The 24,028-nt window shown below is 44.7% G+C and overlaps 1 long non-coding RNA gene across 2 annotated transcripts in view; it reads left to right on the top strand.

Moving 5' to 3' along the window:
• LOC147005661 (uncharacterized) overlaps positions 1-23,250 on the top strand; it is a 123,316-nt gene extending 100,066 nt beyond the window's left edge. For both annotated transcript variants that reach the window (XR_015046638.1, XR_015046639.1), the window contains exons 5-6: positions 21,227-21,319; positions 22,257-23,250. This is a non-coding gene — a long non-coding RNA (uncharacterized LOC147005661). The remainder of the gene's footprint in view (positions 1-21,226; positions 21,320-22,256) is intronic.
• The last annotated feature ends 778 nt before the right edge of the window (positions 23,251-24,028 follow it).

Raw genomic sequence — 24,028 nt, 5'->3', positions numbered from 1 at the left:
AGACTACTGAGTAAGAAGAATAACAACCACAGCCTCAGAAATTCTGCAAAAACCTTCCTACCCACAAATGGAGGCTTCACTCCATAGATGATCATCTGGAAATGACAGACTCGCCACCTGTCATGAGTAACGTCACAATCTGATGATTCTTGATATTGATTTAACTATCTGGTGAGAGACCTCTGAGGAGTGTAAGTACTGTGCACACAAACATCACTCTTATCATCAATGAAAACAAGATAGAAAGAATGCATCACACGTTCATTTGGTCCTTGTCTAGGTTCTGGATGACAGACTTCTTATGTGATGTACAATCGAACATGGCTGTCAAAGCATGCAGAGATGGGGACGATCACTGAATGTGCCTTACTAAGTGGGGGAAACATGGCCAAAGGGCCTCCATGCTCTGTGATCCAACTATATGGTATTCTGGGAAAAGGCAAGGCTGTGGAGTTAGTCAGGAACAGGTCCAGACTAGCCAGAAGCCCAGAGAAGGGATGTGGATGGAGAGGGGCATCTTAGGGGTCCAGGTTGTTCTGTAGGGTATTATAATATTGGATACAGGACACTGTGCATTTGCTAAAAACCCAGGTATGCAACACACACACAGAGATCCACACAGGGAGAGATACACACACACACACACACACACACACACACACACACACACATATGCACACATGGCAGGGAGGGATCTCTGTGTAAGCTATGGAGGCTGGCTCATAAGAATGTATCAGTCCAGGTTTATTGTTATAACACACGTACTACATTAGTGATATAACTGGAAATTTAAGGGAGTACTTCCAGAGTCACCACATGAAGCCGGATAAATTGGGGCCTCTTGTTTTTTGTTTGTTTGTTTGTTTTTGTCTTGTTAATACAGTAGTTTAGGAACACTCTCAAATGAAAGTTTAAAAAGAAAAACCCCAAGGCAGGCATGCTGTAAATCTTGGCAGCTGCCTACGGGAGGAAGCTAGGAGAGGGAAAGAAGAAGTCACACCTTTTGAAGGAAGCCAGCCTGACAGTTGGCCATGTGGTGGACAGGGCGCCACATGCTGTACAGGAGAGCTTTGGGGAGAGAATGTTCAAGTTCAAAGCATCAGAGAAAGCATATTGAGGCTCTGACCAGCAACTAAGAGAAAGAGACAGAAAAGAAAAAAAGAAAAGAAAAGGCTATGGAGCAGACAGACCATCATGGTGGCCTGTAGGGACTGTTCCTAATAAGAAATCTAGAAAGGAAAAGCACATTATCTTATTAAAGGGCCAATTATCCCCCCCCCCCCGTGCCTTTGGTACAGCTTCAGGAAAGCTGCCCCCCTTGACTAGGTGATTAACCTGCCCAACTAGGTTAACTCTTAAGGAAAAACACAACGGTAAGTCTGCAACCTACAGACTTTAATTAATTAATTAATTAATCTATTACTTATTATTTCCTTTACACCCTGACCACTACCCTCCCTCAGTGCACCCTCAAACCATCTCTCCTCTGTCTCCTTCTCCTCAGAGATGGTGGAGTCCCCCACACCCTGATCCCCACACCCTGGCACATCAAGACTCTGCAGGGCTAGACATATTCTCTACTTGACCAGGTAACAGCTTTCCCTTGGTGGGTGGGCCTTCTATGCTACTCTAACTACATAAGGTGTTACTGTTAGGAAGCTGGGGGTAGGGAGGCGAGAGCTATGGGGAATGTACTCTTCTAGTCTATTGGGCTGAGGAGATGTCCCAGCTAGCAAAGTTTGAACCTGAGTTTGATTTCCAGAAGTCACATGTAAACAAACAAACAAACAAGCCCACAAAAGGCAGGGCATGGTGGATTACAGTCATAATCCAAGTGCGGGAGGTGGGGGTAGGGGTGAGCGTGGGGTGAGAAGCAAGTGCCCCCTTCCATCACATAAATGTGCACATACAGACATGCACGCACACACAATATAGGTTACTCATCTCATGAGGGGAAAAAAAAAACCAGTAGATTTCTGTGCAAAGAAAGAAAACATTTCTGAATAATTCCCACTAGTCTGCCAGAGCTCAGCTTGACTGTACGCTCTTCCACACGCATGCCTACAGCCAGTGGATCCCCTCGGTGAATGCACAAGCTCCATGGGTTCTCGCCCTTCTGCTCACAAGAGCACCCACTGTAGGAGGAGCCTGAGAAACACTGTGGCACAGGGGCACACAGGCAAGCACACAGAGGGAGAGAGAGAGGAAAACGCACGCCTAACAAAATGCACGTGCGGAATGCTGCGACTCAACACCTTCTATCTCGGAAGCATTAAATCAGCTTTCGGAGAAGCATGAAGGTGCTTGCGTGAAATCTGTAGCTTCAGATACTTGAAAGGAAAAGAGAATCCTTATTCTTTTTCATCATATCTGTACCAGGTGACATCACTACTTTGAAGCTTGAACAATCAACAATATCTTACAAATAAGAGCTTCGTTTTATTACCAGGTCTCTTTATAAGAGTCCCGGCCAGTTCTCTCCTGCCCCATTTCCCCCCTATACATATAATTTAATGCTTTCAGCATGCATGAAAGAAACAAAAATTATCTAGAATTAAAATGTCACCATTTAAGAGATTAAAACGTCACATCTTTATTTTCTATTTGCCTTTCAGATTCCTGGTGGGTACTGTGTTTCCCACTCCAGTAACTTCTGGAAATTTTGTGTGTGAAGACTGTTTTGTAAGAAAGAGTAGCAACTGAAAGCACAAGGCCATACCTTTCGGCTGGGGTTTGAAGGGCAGAATACAGTACGTAGCATGGTCCTTCTGTCCATCAGTAGAATGTGTTTGCTGTTGAGTGCATCTCTCCTCACAGTCATCCACTGCAGCTAACACTCACGCTGTTAGGCACGAGGTAAAGATGCCCCATAGTCTAGACTTTTCACTACTTTGTTTCTAGTGGGACTTAAGTGTCCCATATTGTGTATGCCCTGGCATTTCTCTATATTGGAGAAATGTCTCCCTCTACCTCACTCTTCCCACGGATTCTGGAAGTCAAACTCTCCTCTGGAGCTGTGGTGGGTGTAGACAGGAGCAGAACCATCAGTACTAGGACACTTCATAACTTTGTCTGAATCCTGTCTTTGCCACCATTCTGCCTGCAGCCATCCAAACCTGGGACTATGCCTCTCCTTACTCTCTTCTCCACCACCTCCTCTGCCGACTCTCATTTGCTCTGCTACCATAAACAGTGTTATTTATTGTTATTATGAAGAGGAAACCAGAATTGTCATTTGTCAGACACTAAACAGTCTATTATTATTATTATTATTATTATTATTTTTATTGTTATTATTAGCAACAGGATCTCATTTAGTTCAGGCTAGTCTCAACAAGCTCTTTATATAATCAGGGATGGCACTGAAAGTCTGATTCTCCTGCCTCCACCTCTTTCATGCTAGGATACAGGCAGGTGCTACTCTTCCTGTTTTTGTGAGAAGCTAAAGATCAGACCCAAGGCCTAATGCATGCCAGGCCAGCACTGTACCAAATAAACTACATTCTACCCCCAGCCTTTTCAAATTAGTCTTCCATATGCCTGCTCTGAACTGGGGCCAGGCTGGCTGTAACAGGAGCCCACAAGCACTTACTCTGATCAACTATAAATTGGCCTTCCTCCTCCTCCTCCTCAGAGATGTAACAGGCTTCTCCTGGGCCACCAAGTTTGTGATTAACTGTTAGTTGTAATGTGAATTAAGTTCTTAAAGCATCCAAGTTGCAAATATGTACAAGTGTATTTTAATCCTCAGAGTTTCAAAAAATACCGTTTGTAAGGTGTGTTTGAATTCATGCATAAAGATGTACATTGGGACAAACGTATCTTCATTTATAAAACCATATGATTTCACTGCTCAAATAAATGAGTCTAGCACCATTGAGTCTTCTGGAGGAATTACCAGGCCTCTATTTGTTTCTGGTTAGCTGGTGGATGTCTATACTCACACTACTGACACTCTGGCTATGTGTGCAATTAATACAGAGCCAGGACAGTGAAAACTAAACGGAGACACAGACTCTCACACTCACGGGAAGAAGTTGGGCACAGTGTACACTTGGGAAGTGAAGGCAGAGCTCACTTCAATTGTGCAGGGGGCTTGAGGCAAGCCTGGGCTGCTCTGTCTGAAAAAGAGAAAGAGGGAAAAGAATAATCACAGGAAACATAGAGGTTTCACATTGTCCATTGCTTTGTTTGAATGTTGGTGCACTGTGGAGGGGTATTCTCCCGGAGGCAGAGTCACCATGAACACCGTGTTCCCCAAGGGCTGAGCAGCATCTAAACCCAGAAGCCTCTGGTCCTCTCCTAGATCAAAGTTTTTGCTGCCCATTTTTTTCTGAGATGCAGTAGATTTTATCAGTTTCTAATAACATTTTCTCCAAACAGCTTTAGCCTCCAATAATTCACAAGATACTCAACTTGTGCACCCCCAACCCCCACTCCCGCCCATTTTTGTAGTCACTGTTGTTACTGTGCTTGGATCTGGACAGTTAAAGGTCAATAAGTGAATTATTACAATGAAATGATTATACAAAAGACAGGTTGCTTGTGCTGAAGTTCTTCACATGGGCAACAGTCTACTGCTTCTGCTACGTTGCAGTACTAGGTTATTCTGGGATAATCAGCCCGCTCAACAAGAAAGCTGGCCAGGTGGCTTCAGAACAGTGGGGAGATAGCCAGGGTGGCTCTCCCCTAGCGATCTATCTCAAGGAGACAACATCCACAGGAGGTTGTTACGGGAACAAAGTCAGGCTTGCCATGAGGCCTTCCGAAACCCTAGACCTGCCTGGTTGGAGATAGGAGCTGTGGAAAGCATAATTGCTGGGCCTCATTCTCACACACCCCGCAGAGACAACTGGCCATTGATGGAGCACGCAGATGAGAAGCAGCGAGGTGGGGAGGAGGCAAGGAGCAGATAGTGCAAGAAGTGAATTCTAGTTGCTTTTTAATCACACTTTTTAATCCTCTGTCATGAGGGGAGGAAACAAGGAATGGTGGCCAGAGTTTTGAGATTTTACAAGCTAGAGCTGCAAAGCAGAAAATGAAAAGAGAGTGGCTTCTCCCATTCCACCATTTCCCACCTGCCATGGGAAATCTTGATTTGGTGGCGAGACTCAGGTGTGTCCAATCTGCAGTCCCTCCTCCACCAATAAATCTACTTGAAAACATCATGAAATTTGTCTTTTTTAACTTGATGATGCAGTTCTTAGGTGAAACTTTAGGTGATAGTGCTGTGCGCAATGCCAAAGGTTAGCCATGCCGGGCACTCGCTTCTCCTGTGGGCTTGGGTAAGAAGGCTTATTATCAGAAACATTTGGTCCATGGTTGGAGACAAGGAAGAGGGGATTACAATCTACTCAGATGTCCACAGAACAGATTCTGTAATTTAAGCCAGCATTTATGATGTCCTGGGGATTGTGGGCTCTGTCACTCAAGTCACTGGCCCACTTCTCTCTTATTCCCAGAGAGTCTGGGAAAGGCTGCAGTCAGCTACAAAGCCATATTACATTACAAGCAAGACTGGAAGACCTGGAGCTAAGAGATGGACAAGCTGGGTGACATGAGCATCTTTCAGGTAGTTGCCATGCGGCTGGGTTCAAAGGACCAATGAAGAGAGAAGAAGCCAGAGACATGTTGTCAACAGCACAGGGCCAGGGTCACGAACTCATTCCCACTATCGAGAAAAGCCCCCTCCTATGTCAAATCTCTGAGTAGGACATTCTAGCAGCAAGGAGATGCCATGGATGGATGGAGTTGCTGTGGCTACGGGGCCTTAAACAGAGGTAGCAAGGATGGATGCTTCGCATCACAGTAGGATGAGGCAAATATAAAAACAAAAGCAAAAACCAAGTTCTGATACAGATTGCACAACTTGCTGTATGACCCACCTTCCTTTCCAATGAAAGTTTAACCCTCCCTGGATAATAAGTTCAGCCCAAATTAAATTATAATGTTCTTAGGGATGATAATTTGTGTCTCCTGAATAATGTTTTTCTATCTTCAGATGTACTTGGCTGGTGTCTTTCACCGACGGGGGACGAGCGCTTTTACATGTGTGTGAGTCTCCTTTGATAGCCAGTTGCTGGAGCCACTGAGTCTACCCTCGACTTGGTATGATAGGGGCCTTTTATAGCTCTATGTTAATACACAGAGTAGAGTTTCAGCACGGGCTGTGTGAACCCGACAGCAGCAGATCAGACATCAGTGACTGTGTGTCCCAAGGTAACTCAAGTTCAAGTTTATCCATCTTTTCCTACCAAAAGTTTTGTATTTCCATCTCAGTGACAGGCCCAGCTTCCCCCCCAAACACCCAAGAGACTGTATCTTAGTACCCCTGCTCTACATCTCCTGCCCCTCCCTGCTCTGTCACAGTCCTGCTCTGTCTCAGAGCTGCTTCTGCCCAGCTAACATCCATAAGAACAGCAGCAGTTGCTCCATTAGCTCAGCTTATCAATTAGTTGTCAATCTTTTACCATTTCTTACCTTAGCTGTTTAGCTTTTAAGGCTTGGAGGAGAGAAAAGATTTACAACTGCCTCAGTTTGGGGGTGGGGAGAGGGCAGCTGTGTGCCTCAAGCCGAGGTTCTAAGTGGGATTCCTGCTCTGTGAGGAGCAGGGTCACACTGCTCCTCACGCCACCCAATTGCTTCTCCCTTTCCTCCCTCTCTCAGCATCCCTCCCTTCTTTATATACACACCCTTACTGCTTCTGTCTCGGTTTCGCTCTTCCTCTCTTCAGTCACGACCTAAAGACATAGTGCTAACACAATAGTGTGCATGAGAAATGAGAAGCAGCCTGTTTCCTTTTGTGTCCTCTCCATCTTCTCCCCTTCCTTGCCCCACCCTGTCTCTCAGATTCACACATCATCAGATTCATCACTAAAAATCTCATTTCCTCTTCCTGTTTCCTCTGTGCATCCTCCTTTGGCTCTTCCAGGCAGAAACAGGACATCATTAAGAGGTCCTGAGCTCAGTATCCCACTTACAAATCTCAACTGATGGCACATCCCAAGAAGAACTGCTCAGAGGACTCCCCAGCCCATGAATGAAAGGCATACCCGAGTGGTTCAGGAGAAATATGCTTCTTTGCCAGGAGACCCTTTGAGCTCTCAGAATAACTGGAGCCTGCAAGAAAGAGAAGGACAGAGTTTTGAAGAGTGAAAAACTTTGATAAACATCAGGCCACATTAGATGAAAATATCAATATCTCTATGGCAGGGGGCTAATGAGAGAGTGTGGGAGGAAAGATGTCTGTCTGACAAGATGCAGTGGTCCCCTGGGTTTGTGGTCTTTCTTACACAGAGAGAGAAAACAAAAGACAGGGCCTTCAGTTAGGTATGGACTCAGTTGGACACTCAGTTGGATAACATTTTACATGTCTCTTAGGGTTGTTACTGCTATGATTAAACACCATTACCAAAAGCCATCGGGGGAAGGGTGTTATTTGGCATATCCCTGTTTATCAGTGAAGGAAGTTGGGTAGGAACTCAAACAGGGCAGGAACCTGGAGGCAAGAGCTGATGCAGAGGCCATGGAAGGGTACTGTTTACTGGCTTGCTTCCTATGGCTTGCTCAGCCTACTTTCTTATAGGACCCAGGACCACCAGTGTAAGGGTGGCCCCAACTACAATGAGCTGGGCTCTCTCCCACCAACCAATAACTAAGAAAATGCCTTACAGCTGGATCTTATGGAGGGCATTTTCTCAATCGGCATAAGAATATACAGCACAAAATGAACTGTTTAACTTAATCATCACAATGTTGTTGTTGTTGTATTGGTAATCACTCTGAGAAGGCAACTTCTTATCTTTTTCGGAATGGCTTCAGACAGGTCAAGTCTTGTTCTGAGCAAAGAGGGAAGAGTGTACTGTAATGGCTTGAATGACAACGGTCCTCATAAACTCAATTGCTGGAATACTCGGTGCTCATTGGAAGGACTGTGTGGGAGGGATTAGGAGATGTGTCGCTGGAGACAGGTTTCGAAGTTTCCGAAGTCCTCCACCATTTCTAGTGTGTTCTCTCTGTCCCCTGCTTGTGAGATGTAAGCTCTCAGCTGTTCTTGAGGCCATGTCCTTACCCCATCATCGTGGGCTCTCACCGTGTGAAACTGTAAGCCCAGTGTACTGGCTGGTTTTGTGTGTCAACTTGACACAGGCTGGAGTTATCACAGAGAAAGGAGCATCAGTTGGGGAAGTGCCTCCATGAGATCCAGCTGTGGGGCATTTTTCTCAATTAGTGATCAAGGGGGAAAGGCCCCTTGTGGGTGGGACCATCTCTGGGCTGGTAGTCTTGGGTTCTATAAGAGAGCAGGCTGAGCAAGCCAGGGGAAGCAAGCCAGTAAAGAACTTCCCTCCATGGCCTCTGTAACAGCTCCTGCTTCCTGACCTGCTTGAGTTCCAGCCCTGACATCCTCTGGTGATCAACAGCAATGTGGAAAGTGTAAGCCGAATAAACCCTTTCCTCCCCAACTTGCTTCTTGGTCATGATGTTTGTCCAGGAATAGAAACCCTGACTAAGACACCCAGTAAAATGCTTTCTTTTATAAGTTGCCTTGGTCATGGTGTTTTACCACAACAATAGAAGAGTAACTAAGACAAGTATGGTGAAGAGAAAGTTCGTCCAAGTGTGAAATTATGGATTTAAACCCTAGCTCTACCTCTCCCGAATGCTGACTAAGCACTCTGAATCTGGGTTCCATCTCCCGCAGAACGAAGGCATCAATAATACCCATGTCAAAGGGCTTTGATGATGACTAAGTGGATTAATATCTGAAATGTTGGACACCTCATGGTTAATTAACACTTGGTTGATGCTATGCTTGTTAACAGAATAAACATATATTTTCCAAACACTGAAGCTCATCTTTACAATAAAGAACACTGTAGGGCCCTCAGCATCGAAACCCAAGGTTCCCAGGTCAATCACAAAGATCACAGATCATTAAACTCGTGCTTACTGATTCTTTGCTCATCCTACTAAGGGAACCAGTGTTAACTTTAGACCATGTACTGGGAGGACTTCCATAGCATGCTGGTTCCTGGTGGCTTTCATTTGGGTTTCCACAAGTTTGGAATAGCCAAGTCCAAATAGCTTCCAAAAAGACTCTAACCTGGGGAGAGAGATGCTAGAGAAGAAAAGCATCCCAAAGTTATTTTGCAGATATATCCTCTCCATGTGTGAAACAAGGATGCTGTAGACAACTTCTAGGCTTTCCAGAGTGTTTGGTATTCAGCCAGTTACTCGGTTTATGAGCGTGGGAGGGACAGAAGCAGGGTCTTACAGAAGAGAAAAAGCAACCAGAGAGCAGCAATATGTTGGCATAGACTAGGTCAAGGGTGAGACCCAAAAGTGGATGGGTGTTTGGGCAGCAATCTGGAGATCATTTGTAAATTTTGTGTATAGTTATCCAAGTTAGAGTTCTTTTACTAGGTGAGCTATATGTAAGGCAGAACACAGAGTATAAAACGATTTAGGATTGACATTTCTGTATATTAGCAACTTAACAAAGTCAGATCATAAAATTAAAAGTAGACTCACCTGGTAGAATTGACTGGGATGTCAGGAAAACAGACATAGGTTTCACCCCAGGAAGCCTCAGTAATAATAATGGAGGTGACTCACAAAGACAAATATGAAGACTGGCCTGCAAGCACCAGTCATCAAACCCTTTGCATCAAGAAAAGCCACATGGAATTACAAACTCATCACAGACTACTGGCAAGGAACCGGTCCTGTGGGTTCTGGAAGCTGAGTGAGCTCTGGATTATTGTGTATGCCTTCCAAACACTGAGGCACTTGATCAAGATACAAATGCAAATTTAACCCTCCCACCCCCATCTCAAACACCTTGGGAAATGAGCACATAGTATTAACAGTCTTCCTACCTGACAATTCTCTGCCATTTCTTCTGGAAGAATTAGAGAAGACTTTCTGCTTCAGTAGTTGAAGTGCAGCCACCTGTCAGAGGACTTCAAGTAGAAGTAAGCTCTGTTAGTTATGAAATGTGGGCTCTTTTGGTGGTGGGGGTGGGCTACAAAACATAGAGTGAAATTCCCGTCAAGCCGAAATCTGCTAGGAGCTTACTGCTGATGGTATTGTTTCTGAGTTATTATTAACCAGTAAGTTCTGCTGGCTATCCTGGCACTAGAAGAGGTCTTTATAGTAAGCAATGACTTCATGTTTGGGGATTTAGAAGGTTGTGGGGTAACTGTAAACACAGACATTTGCTAAGGATGGGTACAATGATTGTAGACCAAGACATTTCCCATTATCTCTGCAGAAACACCTGGTTCTAGAAGCATCTTTGACTCCTTTGTGCTCCTGTGTGCTTGGAAGGTCCCAAGTCAAGGGTAACATCTTAAACAGCAGTATGTTAAGTAGAAACTCAGATCAGAGAAGGGCTCTGACCAGACTGCCCTGAGGTACAAGGCCCTTAGGTGAGTGACCCTGGGCAAGGTACACAGTGTCCCTAGCAGACCTTGGTGTGCTCATCTGCAGAGTCTAATTCATCTGATTGATTTGAGATAAAAACATGAAACATTTATGAAAATCAGCATAGTGCTCTGAGCTACAAGGTATATATATATATATATATATACATATATATATATTTTTTTTTTAAGGAAACTGGTTCAAGTGGAATCCAAAGCTGTTTATTCTGAACTTGTTGCCATCTAGTAGATAATGAAAGTTATCCTACTTTAGGGTGTGTCCAGGCTGTGAGTTATCTAGTCAGACAGCAGTCAGTCTCCTGGGAAGAAGACTTAGTAGTAACAGTCATTCTCAAATTCATTCAACTGTGACATAGTCAATAATCTAACTCAACGAGAGAATGTGGCTTGCTTGCTTATCGTTAGCTAGGCAGTGTGGTTATCCCATCAAAAGAATTAATGAAAGTTTAAACGATTGTTAACTAGCCCCAGAGCCTATAAAAATGCAAATTTTAAAATAACTTTTTGAAAACTATTAATGTTACATGTATATGCAGGGGTGAATCAATGTCTCTCTGTGTTTATGTGTGCATCTCTGTGTCTCTGTGTGTATATATGTCTGTCTGTGTATGTTTGTATATGTGTGTGTGCATGTGTGTATGTACATATGTGTGTCTGTGCTTGTGTGTATGTGTGTCTGTGTATATTTGTGTATGTGGAGTGTGCCTGTGTGGGTGTGTTCCCTCCAGGTACCATTTACTTTCTTTTGGGAATAAGATCTCTCTTTGCCCCAGGAAGCCCCTGAGGATGACAGCTGAGCTTGTCCTCCACAAAGACTCACAGAGGTGGAACAAGCAATGTGTTAAGACCATTTTCTGCTTGGTGGTAGAACGTGTGGGTCTCTACTCTTTCACAGACATGGATACATGACTTTCTGCACTAACAGCCAGGCAGGTACGCACACTTCCAGTGAGTCAGAAAGGAGTGGAAATCTCCCGAGAGTCACAGTGAGGAAGTCCTTCTGCAGTGGCTGCTAAGCTCTTGCCAAGAGCTCTGCTGATGAGAGGTATTGGAATTTACTCAGCACCAGCTGCATAGGTCAGGCAGGTTCTTCTTGGGCAGCCTCTTGAATCACTTCTGAACACTTTAAATTCTATCGATGCAGCTAGGGAAGATACTCAATGGGCATAGTTCTTGGTGTACAAACATGAGGACTTGATTACATGCCCTGATCCAATATCAAGTCAGACATGGTAACTCACCTGTAATTCCAGGACATAGAAAGTGAGATAGGAGGCAGAGACAGGACAAGGTCATCTAGCCTCATATATCCATCAGCAAACAGGAGACTCTGTTTCAAACAAGGTGGAAGGGATAGTAAAGACACTCAAGGTTCCCCTCTAACTTCCACATACATGTGCTGACACACATGTATGTCTTGCACATACTTACACATACTCTGTCTCACACACAGGTACACACACATATTAATTTTTTTCATATTAAATTCCATGGTCCCCTCAAACACAGTCATTTCAGAACTCTCTATTTTCTCATCTGGGGAAAGCAACAACAAAACTCTTGAGGAAGAAAGAGAAGTTCATCAAGGTAGCCACATTTTCTACAACTAAGTTACAACTGGAGAAAGAAATTTTAGTGCAATGTTAACAGAATTCACACGACAACTGGCATGTGCCCACAGAAAGCCCCTGACAGCAAGAATGCAGTGCCCCATGGAAGAACCCCGAGTTCAGACTGAGAAACTAATTAAAGGAAAGAGGTTAAGTGATGGTGCCCAGTTTTAATCTCAGCAAGAGGCTCAAGCCCAGCCTAGGCTGCACGATAAACATGAAACATGGAAATCTATGCGCTGTTACTTCAAGGCTTCTAGTATTTTCCATCTACCTGGAAGCCATACTGGGGCACGTTTGTACTCGTGAGGATGGTAATGACCAGGTTTATTTAGCATATGATCCTTGAGCACTGTAAGGTTTCAAGCAGAGATTTCATAGCTCACAGAGTGAGCAGTCTTATCTGAAACATTTTGAATAATGTGCACATTAATAATAATGAAATAAACTTTAAGACCATCAGCTCCAGGAACATCTTGGGCTGTGGAGATGATTCAAACTTGTATGTGCTTGCCATGAAAGCAATGAAGACCTGAGGTCAGGTCCACGGCACCCACAGGGAGGCACGGGGGCATGCATCTGTAACCCCAGATCTGAAGAAGAAAAGACAGGAGGCCCTCTGAAGCTTGTGGACAGCCAGTCTTGCTTGACTGGTAAGCTCTAGGTTCAGTAAAAAATTCTGTTTAAAAAAAACAAGATGGAGAATGGCTGGGAAAGGCACACAATGTTGACCTCTGGCTATATATGAGTGTAAATACGCATACATGTCACATACATACATGTGCACACATATAGGTACACATACATGCACATACACACATATACAATTGTATTTGAGTTTCTTTTCTTAGGCATGCACATAAAGTCTAGTATTTGAGGTTTAAAACAAAAGCAAACTTGTGCCACAACACATGAGGATGTGTATCAAAAATTGATGAACTTAGCTGACTGACTCTAGTGAGTCAACAATTCGTCATTATTTCCACAAAATAAAATATAAATGTAGCTTAGTATGCATTCTTATAATTATGGGATCCAAAATAAGGGACATCTCACTCCTGTTAGAATGTGTATTACTGAAGGACAAGCACTAACAAGCATTAATGAGAAGCTGGACGAAGGAGAGTCTCATGTACTACAAGAGAGATTGTGGACAACTACAGCCACATGGAGCCCCTAGACACTCTAGAGATTGTAGGGCTCATTAATTCTCTGCTGGATGCAAGACACCCAAACCAGCACCTCTCACAGATGTCTGCACCGTGCATGCACTGTGGTGTTACCAGTCTCTCTCTTCCTTTTGCCCTGCCCCACTCCCCTTCTCCCTCTCTCTCCATCTCTAGAAAAGAAGATATTGCCATTTGCAGTGCAAATGATCCTGGAGATTAGTGTGTGAAGTAAGTGAGACTGCTTGGGAAAGTACTTCATGATTTCACTTCTATGAAAAATCTAAAGGAGTCAAGTCCATAAGAAGACGAAAAGATAGTGGCCCGCAGGGACAAGTAGGAGAGGAGACAGGAGGTGCTGGCAAGAGGCGAGCAAAATGCTGTCACTGTGGTGGATCTGAGAGCGCTTGTGTACAGGTGGACTGCAGTGCATGGTGAACCGAGCTGTTCCTGAGAGCTATTTTAGGCCCTCATAGGCACAACGGTGGTCAGATGTGGTTGTTTGCTTGGATATAGAAATCATTTATATGGATCAAAGCACCATATAATACACAATAAGTAAATACGAAAGACTAAAGGGAGTCGTAATCTTACTCCCTGTTTAGATCTAAACTGCTTAAAAACAAACTACACACACACACACACATATATATGATTGATTGAAGTGTCCCTGCCTGTAGATGCCTGTCTGCAAAGGGTTCTGAAACTTGATGTTTTGGTGGAATTTACATTAAAAAGCCGGAAATGGCTTGGTTGAAATAGTGTTCACCTAGTGTTCCCAAAGCCCGGGCCTACATAGGCAGTGCCACAGGGTTAGATGCATGCTCACTCCCAATTCAAGGCAGGGACAGTGGGGTCAAGACTACATAGTGAGTCTGAGACCAGTTTAGGATAGGCAAGACCTGGTGGGGTGGGGTAGGGGAGTGGGAGAGAGGGAGAGGACGGACACACAGAGACACAGTGACACAGACAGTGATGGAAACAGAGAGACACATGGAGGCTGCTTTTTGCTTTATTAGTAATAAATAAAGTTGCAGTAAACAGTCTCTGTGATTTCAAAGTTGTTTGGGATCTTCACATGTTTGGATCTAGGATAATAGGTGTGTTTACCGCTCTCTTTTCTCCTAAATATCTTTACTTTGTCCTTCTCTGGTTTTCTGTTCCTTTACTCTTTTGCAAGGCTGTATTTCCAAATTTTCCAACATTCCATATGTGAAAAAATATCTTGCTATTGATTTAATTTTTATTTCTTACTTCATCAATGAGCCTATGCTCATTATTCCTACATCAGTAGTCCATATATTTTTAAACAATATTATTGAGTATTATTATTCCTTTTGTTATTGATCTCTAAGGGTTCTTTATATATTTAGAAACCTAGGTCTTTGTTATCACAGGTTTCATAGATATTATACTATTATCTGATTTGTAGCTTGTCTTCTGGTTGTTACATGGTATTTTTATATGAAACAATTTTGTTTAGTTCTGTTAAAATATTTGTGCTTTAATACTTTTAATTAAACTTTAGCTAAATTATTTCTTTCTCTTATATATTTCATATCTTAACTCTGTCTTATATAAATCATATTTTTTAAAGATTCCCCACTAAAAATATTGTAATGGAAAATGCTGGTGGCAGCCCACACCAATATTCCCAGCACTTGGGAGGCTGGGGCAGAGGGAGCGAGAGTTCAAGGCCAACCTGCATTATAAGAGACCAAATCACAGACAAAATAAAGCAGTAGTTAGATCTAGAAGACATTTGCTTTCCTTTAAAGAGAACTTAAATCTCATGAGCCACAGTCATTACAAATAGTTTCAGTGACCCCACCCCCATGACGATTTTTACTCTGATGATCTGCAGTCTACCTCTGAACTGCTGGCTGCTGCCATGGGCCCCTGGCTCTTCAGCTCGGTTTCCTTTGCTTGTTTTTTTTTTTTTTTTCAGGTAACAATTTTATTTTTAAAAGGGCATGGACACACAGAGCACCCAGAGAATGCATCCTTACCCTAGGTTTGTTTTACACCCTGTGAGGCAGAAGACAGGAGTTGGAGAAGGAGCTTCATTCATGGGTTCTGATCTTATGTCCAGAACTTTCTGTTCTTGTTCTCTCTCTCTCTCTCTCTCTCTCTCTCTCTCTCTCTCTCTCTCTCTCTCTCTCTCTCCTCTCTCCCTCTCTTCCTCCCTCCCTCCCTCCCTCCCTCCCTCCCTCCCTCCCTCCCTCCCTCCCCTCTTCTCTCCTCCCTCCTGTCCCTCCCATCCCTCCACTCCTTCCCCATCCCTCCCTCCTTCCCTCCCTCCCTCTCTCTCCCCTCCCTCCCTCCTTTTCCTCTCCCTCCCTCCCTTCCTTACTCTTCCTCTCTCTCTCTCTCTCCTCCCCCCTCTCCCTCTCTTTCTCCTCCCCTCTCTTTTCCCCCTCCCCCAACACCCTCCTCCAGACAAGATTTAGCTAAGTAGTCTTGCTGACCTCTAGCTCTCTCTATGTAGAACCCCACTTACTTCTGTCTCCAAGTGCTGAGATTAAAGGCATGTGCCATGCCCCTCTCCACTCCCCACCCCCGTCTTTCTCTTACCCTTCCCTGGTCACATGATCTCCCTCTGTGTCACCCACCCACCCCAAGAGCAGCACCTTTGCTCTATTTTTCAAGGCTCGTTTATTCCGTTTTTACCGGATCTTGTCCCTTTATTGTGTCCACTCTCCCATGTTCCTCTTTGCAGCTTCTCAGGGGTTTGGCCCCTACCAGTCCTGCTCCAAGGCAATAGTGGAAATTTTCTTCTCCCAGGAAGTTGAACTGCCAAGGACCCTCCTACTACAGTGGCCTGTGACTCCTATCCCCATCACAAGTCTGTGCCACTGTGATGCCACCCCTACTCCAACAAGGCCATATGTCCTAATTCAAACCCCAAATCTCAATGTGAGGTTAAATGAGACTCGGGTTTCCCCGAGCCCGAGCTCCTTAGGGTTCTTTCTGACCTCCGCGATTTCACAGCAGGGAAGTCCAGGCTCCATGTGGGGCGCTTTGACTCTGCTGTTGGAATTGTATCTCCTTCCTCTAACCATGGAATTAACTCTTTGTGGGGTATTTTACTTGAGACAGGGGTTGTTAAATTCCAAAAAGATTTGGTATTTTCTTGGGAAATCAGATGACAAAGCTGAGCCCAGCAAGGTCTGCAAGATGGTTTTTATTTCTGTAGCCACTGCTTTCAGATGGGCTAAGACGGCTGGTGAAGTTTTGTCCCAAGTTGCTACTGACCTAAGAACCTGGATGTTTTTTCCTGCCTCCTAAACCTTGAAACACACACACACACACACACACACACACACACACACACACACACGTAAAGAGAGAGAGAGAGAGAGAGAGAGAGAGAGAGAGAGAGAGAGCGCAAAAGGGAAAAGGGAAAGTATTAAGGATGGTGAGCTTTGCTTGCTATTATTTTCTTTTGAAAGAAATAATAGTTTGCCAAAGGCCCAAGGCCGCGGCACTAAGCCACAATTCTGGATAGCTCAGTGAGGTGTAGCACAAGGCAGGATGCCTGTAGCTTTGTTCTAGGGTTTATAGGAAGCAATCATTTCACAGCTTGTGTGGATTACGCAATAGTCTCAAGCTAGGAAGTGGAAGGTGCCGTGAGAGGTGTGCAGGGTCACCAGATCGCAGGAGATGGCTCTTCAGGCTGGAGGATTACACATAGGAGCTCTTACAGTGTGACAGCCATGCTGACCTTTCTGCTGCTCAGGCTCAGAGCTCTATGAAGCATGCTGACCCCACGCCTGTGTGACACGTGTCACTCACTCATCAATCTTAAATTTTAAGAGGAAAGAGAGCACTCAGTTTTCAGAGAGAGAGAGAGAGAGAGAGAGAGAGAGAGAGAGAGAGAGAGAGAGAGATGTCCCACATTTTGCTGTAGTCTCTCAGGAGGCACACAGCCCTCTCAGTCACCTGCATCTTCCTGGGGAGTCAGTGGATCTGTGTTCATAGAAGTTCTCAGAGCTCATGTTGAAATCTGGATGATATATCCTTATGTGTTTGCCGTGGGCTATGATTTTTAGCATGGTCAGAATTATAATAATTTTTTTTAAAGACCTCTTTGAGGTACTGGAAGATGGTTTCGTAGCTAAAGTGTTTTATACACAAACATGAAGTCCCAAGTTCAATGCCAAGAACCAACTAAAAAAGAGCCAGCAAGGTAGACCAGCAGCTAACTCTGGTGTAAGGGAGGCAGAGACAGGAAGAGACAGGATCCCTGGGGATCCTAGGCCAGCCTAGCTTAGTTGGCAAGTTCTAGGCCAGTGAGAAACTCTCAAGGTGGGGAACATCCCGAGGAATGACAGGAGAGGTTGTCTGCTGGCCTGCACATGCACACGCACATACATGACCATGCACACAGAAAGAAAATTTCCCTTCAAAACCCTCTACACTTAGACTTCCTGTGATTGACACAGTGAATAAGTCCTGTCTTAGTGTTTCATGGCTGTAAGGGGACACCACAGACACAGTCATTCTTATAAAGGGAAGTATCTAACTGGGACTGGCTCCCAGTTTCAGATGTTTAGTCAAGAGGTTTAGTTTATTAGCATAACAGGAGGCACAGGAGCAGACATGGTGGTGGCGAGGCAGCTGAGAGTTCTGCATTAGGGTCATCAGGCAGCAGGAAAGAGAAAGAGCCACCGGGCCTAGTTTGAGCTTCTGAAACCCCAAACCCCATCCCCAGTGAGGCACTTCCTCCAACCAGGCCACCCCTACTCCAACAAGGCCACATGTCCTAATTCAAACCCCAAATCCCAAGACCTGGGGAATTTGCCTTTCCACAGTGCTGGGTGTTGGGTGTTCTTTGTTTTGTTTTGTTTTGTCTCATGAAATGTAAAGCTAATGAGGATACATTTATGTTTTCTACAAATGCAGTCGTTGGTTGCCCCACTCTCTCTATATTCTGACCACGCATCCTATTTCTTTTCCTTTTAAGTTGTTTTTCCATCTCTCACTAAGTGCTGTAGTTCTTCTTTTGACCCAAGAAGGGTATGGGAGGAGCTAACACGTCTCCATTATAAGAGATCTTGTAAACGACCTTTAAAACACACCACAGATATACAAATATAGAAGAACATCATTTGGGACCTGGGTCCCATTCTGGAACACTTTTCCTGGATTCTCTGGTTCTCCTGTGTCTATGCTGTCGGTGGAGTAAGAGGAGCCCAAGACTCACTGCATCCAGCTACCTTCACGATGTGAGTTCCCAAGGAGAGAAATGACCTACGGCAAGACACAGTGAGCCTATGACCTATGAGCTTTGGACATGGCTTGTGGCCCTTGTTCTCTGTCCCTTTAAGGATTCCCAGACAGAATAATTGTATGCAGAGTTAGTAAAAATCCTGCAACTTAATTGTAAAGACTCAGTATGAGTTCCCAAGAGGAACTTTCAACTTATGTTTTAAAAAAATCTCCTAATATCATATTTGCTGGTTAGGTTTGTTTTTTGTTTTTTGTTTTTTGTTTTTTTTCTTGACAAAAGCCAGAACCGTCTGGGACAAAGGAATCTCAGCTGAGGAATTGCCTCTATCAGATTGGCCTGTGGGCAAGTCTGAGCAGGCACTTTCTTGTTAATGATTCCTGTGGGAGGGTCCAGCTCACTGCAGGCAGTGCACCACCCCCCTTCCCCCCCCCCCCCCCCCCCCCCGGCAGGTGGTCCTGGGAAGTGTAAGAAATGCAGCTCTATGTAAGTCCAGAGGAGCCAGCTAGAAAGCAGCATTCCTGCATGGCCTCCAGCTTCAGTTCCTGCCTCCAAGCCATACCTTGAGGTCCTGCCCTGACTTTCCTTCAGGATAGACTTGAAACTGTAGGGTGAAATAAGCCTTTCCTCCCCAAGTTGCCTTTGGTCATGGTCTTTAGAGCAGAGGTCAAAAGCAAACTAAGATACTCTGTTTCCATGGGATGTTTTACCTGGATCCTTTTAAGCTTGCTGATACTGTACGGAACACACTCCCAAAACTAGGCTTGTAACTCTTACAGGGTCCTCAGTAGAGCACTGTAGCCACACTGATTTTATCTCCGTTTATTCGGTAATTTGAGTATATTTACATCATGATTTGGGGTCTAAACGGGTTTTTATTGTTGTTGTGATTTTGAGACAGGACATTAGCTGACCTAGAATTTACTAGATAGACCCAGTGGCCCCCAACCTCAGAGATATCTTTCTTCTGCCTCCAGAGGACGGGAATAAAAGATGTGCACCTTTTGAAGGTGTGCTTTGCCCAATGATGTACAGAATTTTTGAAAGCTCAGCTTTCTGGGAAAAATCACATCAGTAATCTACCCTGTCCCATTGTTTTATAGAACAAAGCAAGGAGACTCAGAGATGTTAAGTGCTTTGGCCAAGGACACACAGCTAGCATCTGTGTGTGTGAGAGAGAGAGACAAAGACTCCCTTTCCTGGCTGGCAGCTCCTTGTCCCCTTACCTCCAGGGTAGGAAATATTCAATCAAGGGCAGATGATGAATCACAATGCAGACATATTGTATTTCTTCTTTAGACTTTTTCATGTACCAGTGCGGCACCTGGGAACTCAGATAATTATACTGTGAGGAGACAGGTGACAGGAGAACCAGATACCTCCTCTAATTCCTAGTCCTCTGTCAAACACAGAAGATGTGGCAAATTGCTACCTGGAGGCTCCAGGAGGCAGGGGAGAGTGTCACTCTGCAGGGAACGGCCTGGCATCTCTTTTGTAGGATCTAAACCTAAGATCTGGGAAAGGCCAGGAATGGCAGTTGGGAGACTGAAAGCTGCCAGCTTCAATCCCTGACCTCCTGATATTCTGTCCCCGAATCCTATTAAATTGGCACAAGCCAACAGTACTTTCTCCCTCAGCAGGGAACAGAGCCCAAGCTGGAGTAACAGAGCTGAGACCAGTCAGCTCTGACTCTCTGGGCTTCTGGGATCTAATTCCTCCTTCTAATCCATCGTGAGGTCAGATTAGCTCCAGGGATTCTGGTCTGTTGAGAAGACAGAGCTTATGGGGACATAACGTTTTGTGGAAGATAGTGCCTGCAATATCCAGATAAATCCAGAGGCTAAGCCAGTGCTTACTGAAGCCACAACACGGGCTTTCCAGGGCTAGACCTAGGGCTTTGGAAAGACGGGGCAGAGCTACAAGAAAATTCAGGTTTTTCATTGATTTCTTCAGCATATTCTATTCTCGAGATATTAAAATCCCAGCATGCTATCAAGAAATGACACAGAGATGCCCATAATATTCAGAAGAATGATAGCTTTCCACTCAAACCTATTGGGAGAAAAATCTGCATCCCCTAAATGAGAAAGCTTCCTGGCCCTGGCATTCCCCTACACTGGGGCATCGAGCCTTCACAGGACCAAGGCCCTCTCCTCCCACTGATGACCGACAATGCTACATATGCAGCTGGAGCCACGAGTCCCTCCAGTAATTAAAACGTTCAGAATTTCTGTTTACAATGTGAAAATGTGGGTCAAAGAAATCATAAAGAAATTGGATTTTTAGTGATGGGAAAGTGTCCATGATCTGCTTGGTTCTAAGTCCATGCCCCGGGAGGCTGTTGACTTTTCTTTCCAGAGCTGTACTTGAGACTCAGGTGGGAGGGTGGTGGAAAGATGAAGAGTGTTGGATTGCCTTCTGAAGAGTAGACATGTGGTCTGTGGGTGGCAAGGAAACACTCGGATTCTGTTTTCTCAGCGGCTAGGAGGGATTTCCCACCTGCCCGTGCTATTGGAAGATGCACTAGGCTTGTTCGAGAGCCCCATGGCTTTAGGTCTGGAGGGAGAACAGGATAGTGGTGAGGGGTGACAGCATGTGATGCCCTCTAAAAGTCACCGCAGCCTCATTACGAAGACACACTTCTCACATTCACAGCCTCAGAGATTTACAAACCAGGGATTCTTAGAAATAACTCTTCAGCATCTATGTTACCAGGTCACAATAGGAGAGACAATGAGATTTTGACAGGCAATCTGTTTATTCTTCTGCTTTCAGGGCCACATTAAAGTAACACGCACTTGGCTGAGAGAAAGGAGTCATCACGTGGTTACAGGCAGAATGAGGCCTCTCAGCCCATCCCAGAGCCTGGTGAGTTGCCCCTACTGCCCACAGAGGGTGAGAAAAACTAGAAGCTTCCTATCAAAAGCCAACACTGCAAGCACAAAACACACTGTTGGCATAAAGAAAAAATTAATACAGAAAATGGCCTTCAAATTTTTAAAGTCAGGTGGTATATAAATGAGAGAAAACCAAAACAATAGGAGACTTCTGGTTACAGAAATACTATGGGGGCCATTTTCAAAGATGTCACACATGAAGTTGTAACCAACCAAAGAAACATTTGGAATATCCAATGTAGACCTTTGTCCTTGAACCTAAGTTATGCTTTTGTGAAATGAACTGTCATTTTAGCAGCATCTCATGTATGCCATCTCTCTTTGTCCCTGGGCTTGAGCTGTATGACCAGTTCCCCCTCTATATTGGCACATTCTGTCCTGGAGGCATGAGGGAGCTTTGAAGACTCAGAAAGCTCACTAAACTTAGGAGACTTGGGAAGTCCAGGAAGTTACATAACTCTGGAGGTCTCCCTGAAAAGATCTGAAGGCAACAAGTGATTCCTGGGTGGAGAGGGTCTTCCAGGCTGCTGCAACTTGGTCGGGGGCCCTAGGTATGCAGTGAGCAGCTACTCGTTACTGTCCACTGTGTGTTGGGTAAGGTGCTAAGTACTGTGCAGTGTGTGTTGCTGGTTTAGGTACTAGGTACTGTGCAGTGTGTGTTGGTGGTTTGGGTACTAGGTACTGTTCAATGTATGTTGATGGTTCAGGTATATTGATTTCTGACACTAGCTCTATATAGTGTGTGTCTCTGCATCTGTTTTGCAAATGAGAAAACAGTCAGAGGGATATCAGTTAACATGCCCAGGGTCTCCCAGGTGGATGGCATGGCTGAAATTTAAATACAAGTTCGTCTGACCTTAAGTCCTGTTCTCCTTCCTCCATGTCTCCTCACAAACCTGCACCCGAAGATTAACCCACAGAGGCAGCCACAGTCTGCAATGCCCGTTGAGAAGTGAAAGGCAGGGTCTGCTGTTCAAAATTCACCATGGCCGTGAAGACAGAAGCAGCAGATCAACATAGCCAGCAGGAGACCTTTCTGAGTGTGAAGGTCTGTGCTTCACACAGTTACTGACTGCAGCCCCATGAAGATGAGCTTGCTAGATGCAAGGTTGGCTGGAAAGAACAGAAGCATCAAGGGATCATCCCTTGTGCAGGTTCAGGTCATCCACATGCTCGGATCTTTGACCAGTGGGGAGTGAGCAGGGCCAGGATGAAGTATGGGTAAGAGACAGAGGGTAGGAGCACAAAACAAAACACACTGTCAGCACCACACCTTCTAAGACTCCAGCCATGTGCACTCAACATCAATACAAGGGGGGCATTGTCCTTGGGCTTGCCTGACCTGGCTAGAGTCTAACCTGTGGCCATCTTTAGCTCTACCCTACACTCCCTAAGACAGGTAACTCGAAAAAACAGCGTGGGAAACTGATCTAAGCATACAGATGGTTAAACAGAACCAAGAGGGACAGTTCCCAGGAGAAACCAAATTAGGAGCATGTCCTGATGAAGACTCGGGATCCAGCTAGCCGGTGTCAGCAGAAGCAGACACTCCCCAGTCTGGCTTCCATTACTTCTCAGCAGAGAACACTGGGTAATGGAGAGAGAGAGAGGGACAAAATCCTCTTGGGGACAAATGAAATTAGTGCTGGATTTATCCAGAGGACAACACATTTAGTGAGTTCAATTAATTAAAAAACAAAAACAAAAACCTCTTAGAGTTGCACAAAAATCATTCATGTTAGCTTAGTAGACTTGAAAAACCAAATCTTAGTGGGAAAAAAAATTTACTCAGTGATAAGTGTTATTAAATTTGTCTTTTGGTATAATACCTCCAGTGTTTAATTTTATGCCAGCACACGTGTAAGTAGCTCAGATTCTTCCTGGTTTTAATTTTACCTTATTTCTAATTCTCTGGCACTTCCATGCAGGTGTGTGATGAAGTTTAGACATTTCACACACTCCCATTCCTCCCTCTCACCCTTTCCCCCTGAAACCCTTTCCAACAAGTCCTCATACTCTGGTGTGTGTGTGTGTGTGAAAGAGAGAAGGATAAGGATGGGGAGAGGGGAGGGAAAGAGTAGGGCAGGGGAGGGGAAGGGAGGGCAGGGGGGAAGGGAATAAGGAGAGGGAGAGAGAAAGATTGAGTTTAGAGTTGCTTTTACGAAAATGGATGTGCAGTTATTTCTGTCGCATAGGCAGCCCACTCAGTGGCTACATCACTGAAGAGACTGACAAACCTCTTACGTCTGCCACCATTGACTGCCAATAATCCCTCGCGGAGGGGTGAGGCCTCACTGCCCCCTGCCCCCATTCCATGATGGAAAGTTGGTGGACACAATCTGCAAGTGTGACTTTTAATATTAACAGTGTATCATGCTTTTTCCCTCTTGCTGAATACTCTCCTATATGACTTTCTAATAGCTGCATAGTAACTCATCAAAAGATGATTCTGCAAGCTCTTTCCCCTTTGGGAGAATTTATAACTAAGATAAGCATCTCTTGCAAATGTTTATAGTTCACCAGTGGAGTACTTATTTTGATTGCTCCTCAGAAAGCATGTTCATCTTGCATGCAATTTCTCAATTTTCATTCTAAAGAAATCGTAGGACGAATGTTATTACTCCCCCCGAGTGGGTCCCAGTTACCACAGAGTTCAGAGCGCGGAGAATGAGTGCTCAGG

This window comes from Mus caroli, unplaced genomic scaffold, assembly GCF_978045245.1.
Source record: "Mus caroli unplaced genomic scaffold, Mus_caroli_1 scaffold_3, whole genome shotgun sequence".
Classification (NCBI taxonomy): Eukaryota; Metazoa; Chordata; class Mammalia; order Rodentia; family Muridae; genus Mus; species Mus caroli.
The sequence above is the reverse complement of the archived record's forward strand: the minus strand, read 5'-3'. Positions and strand labels throughout refer to the sequence as shown.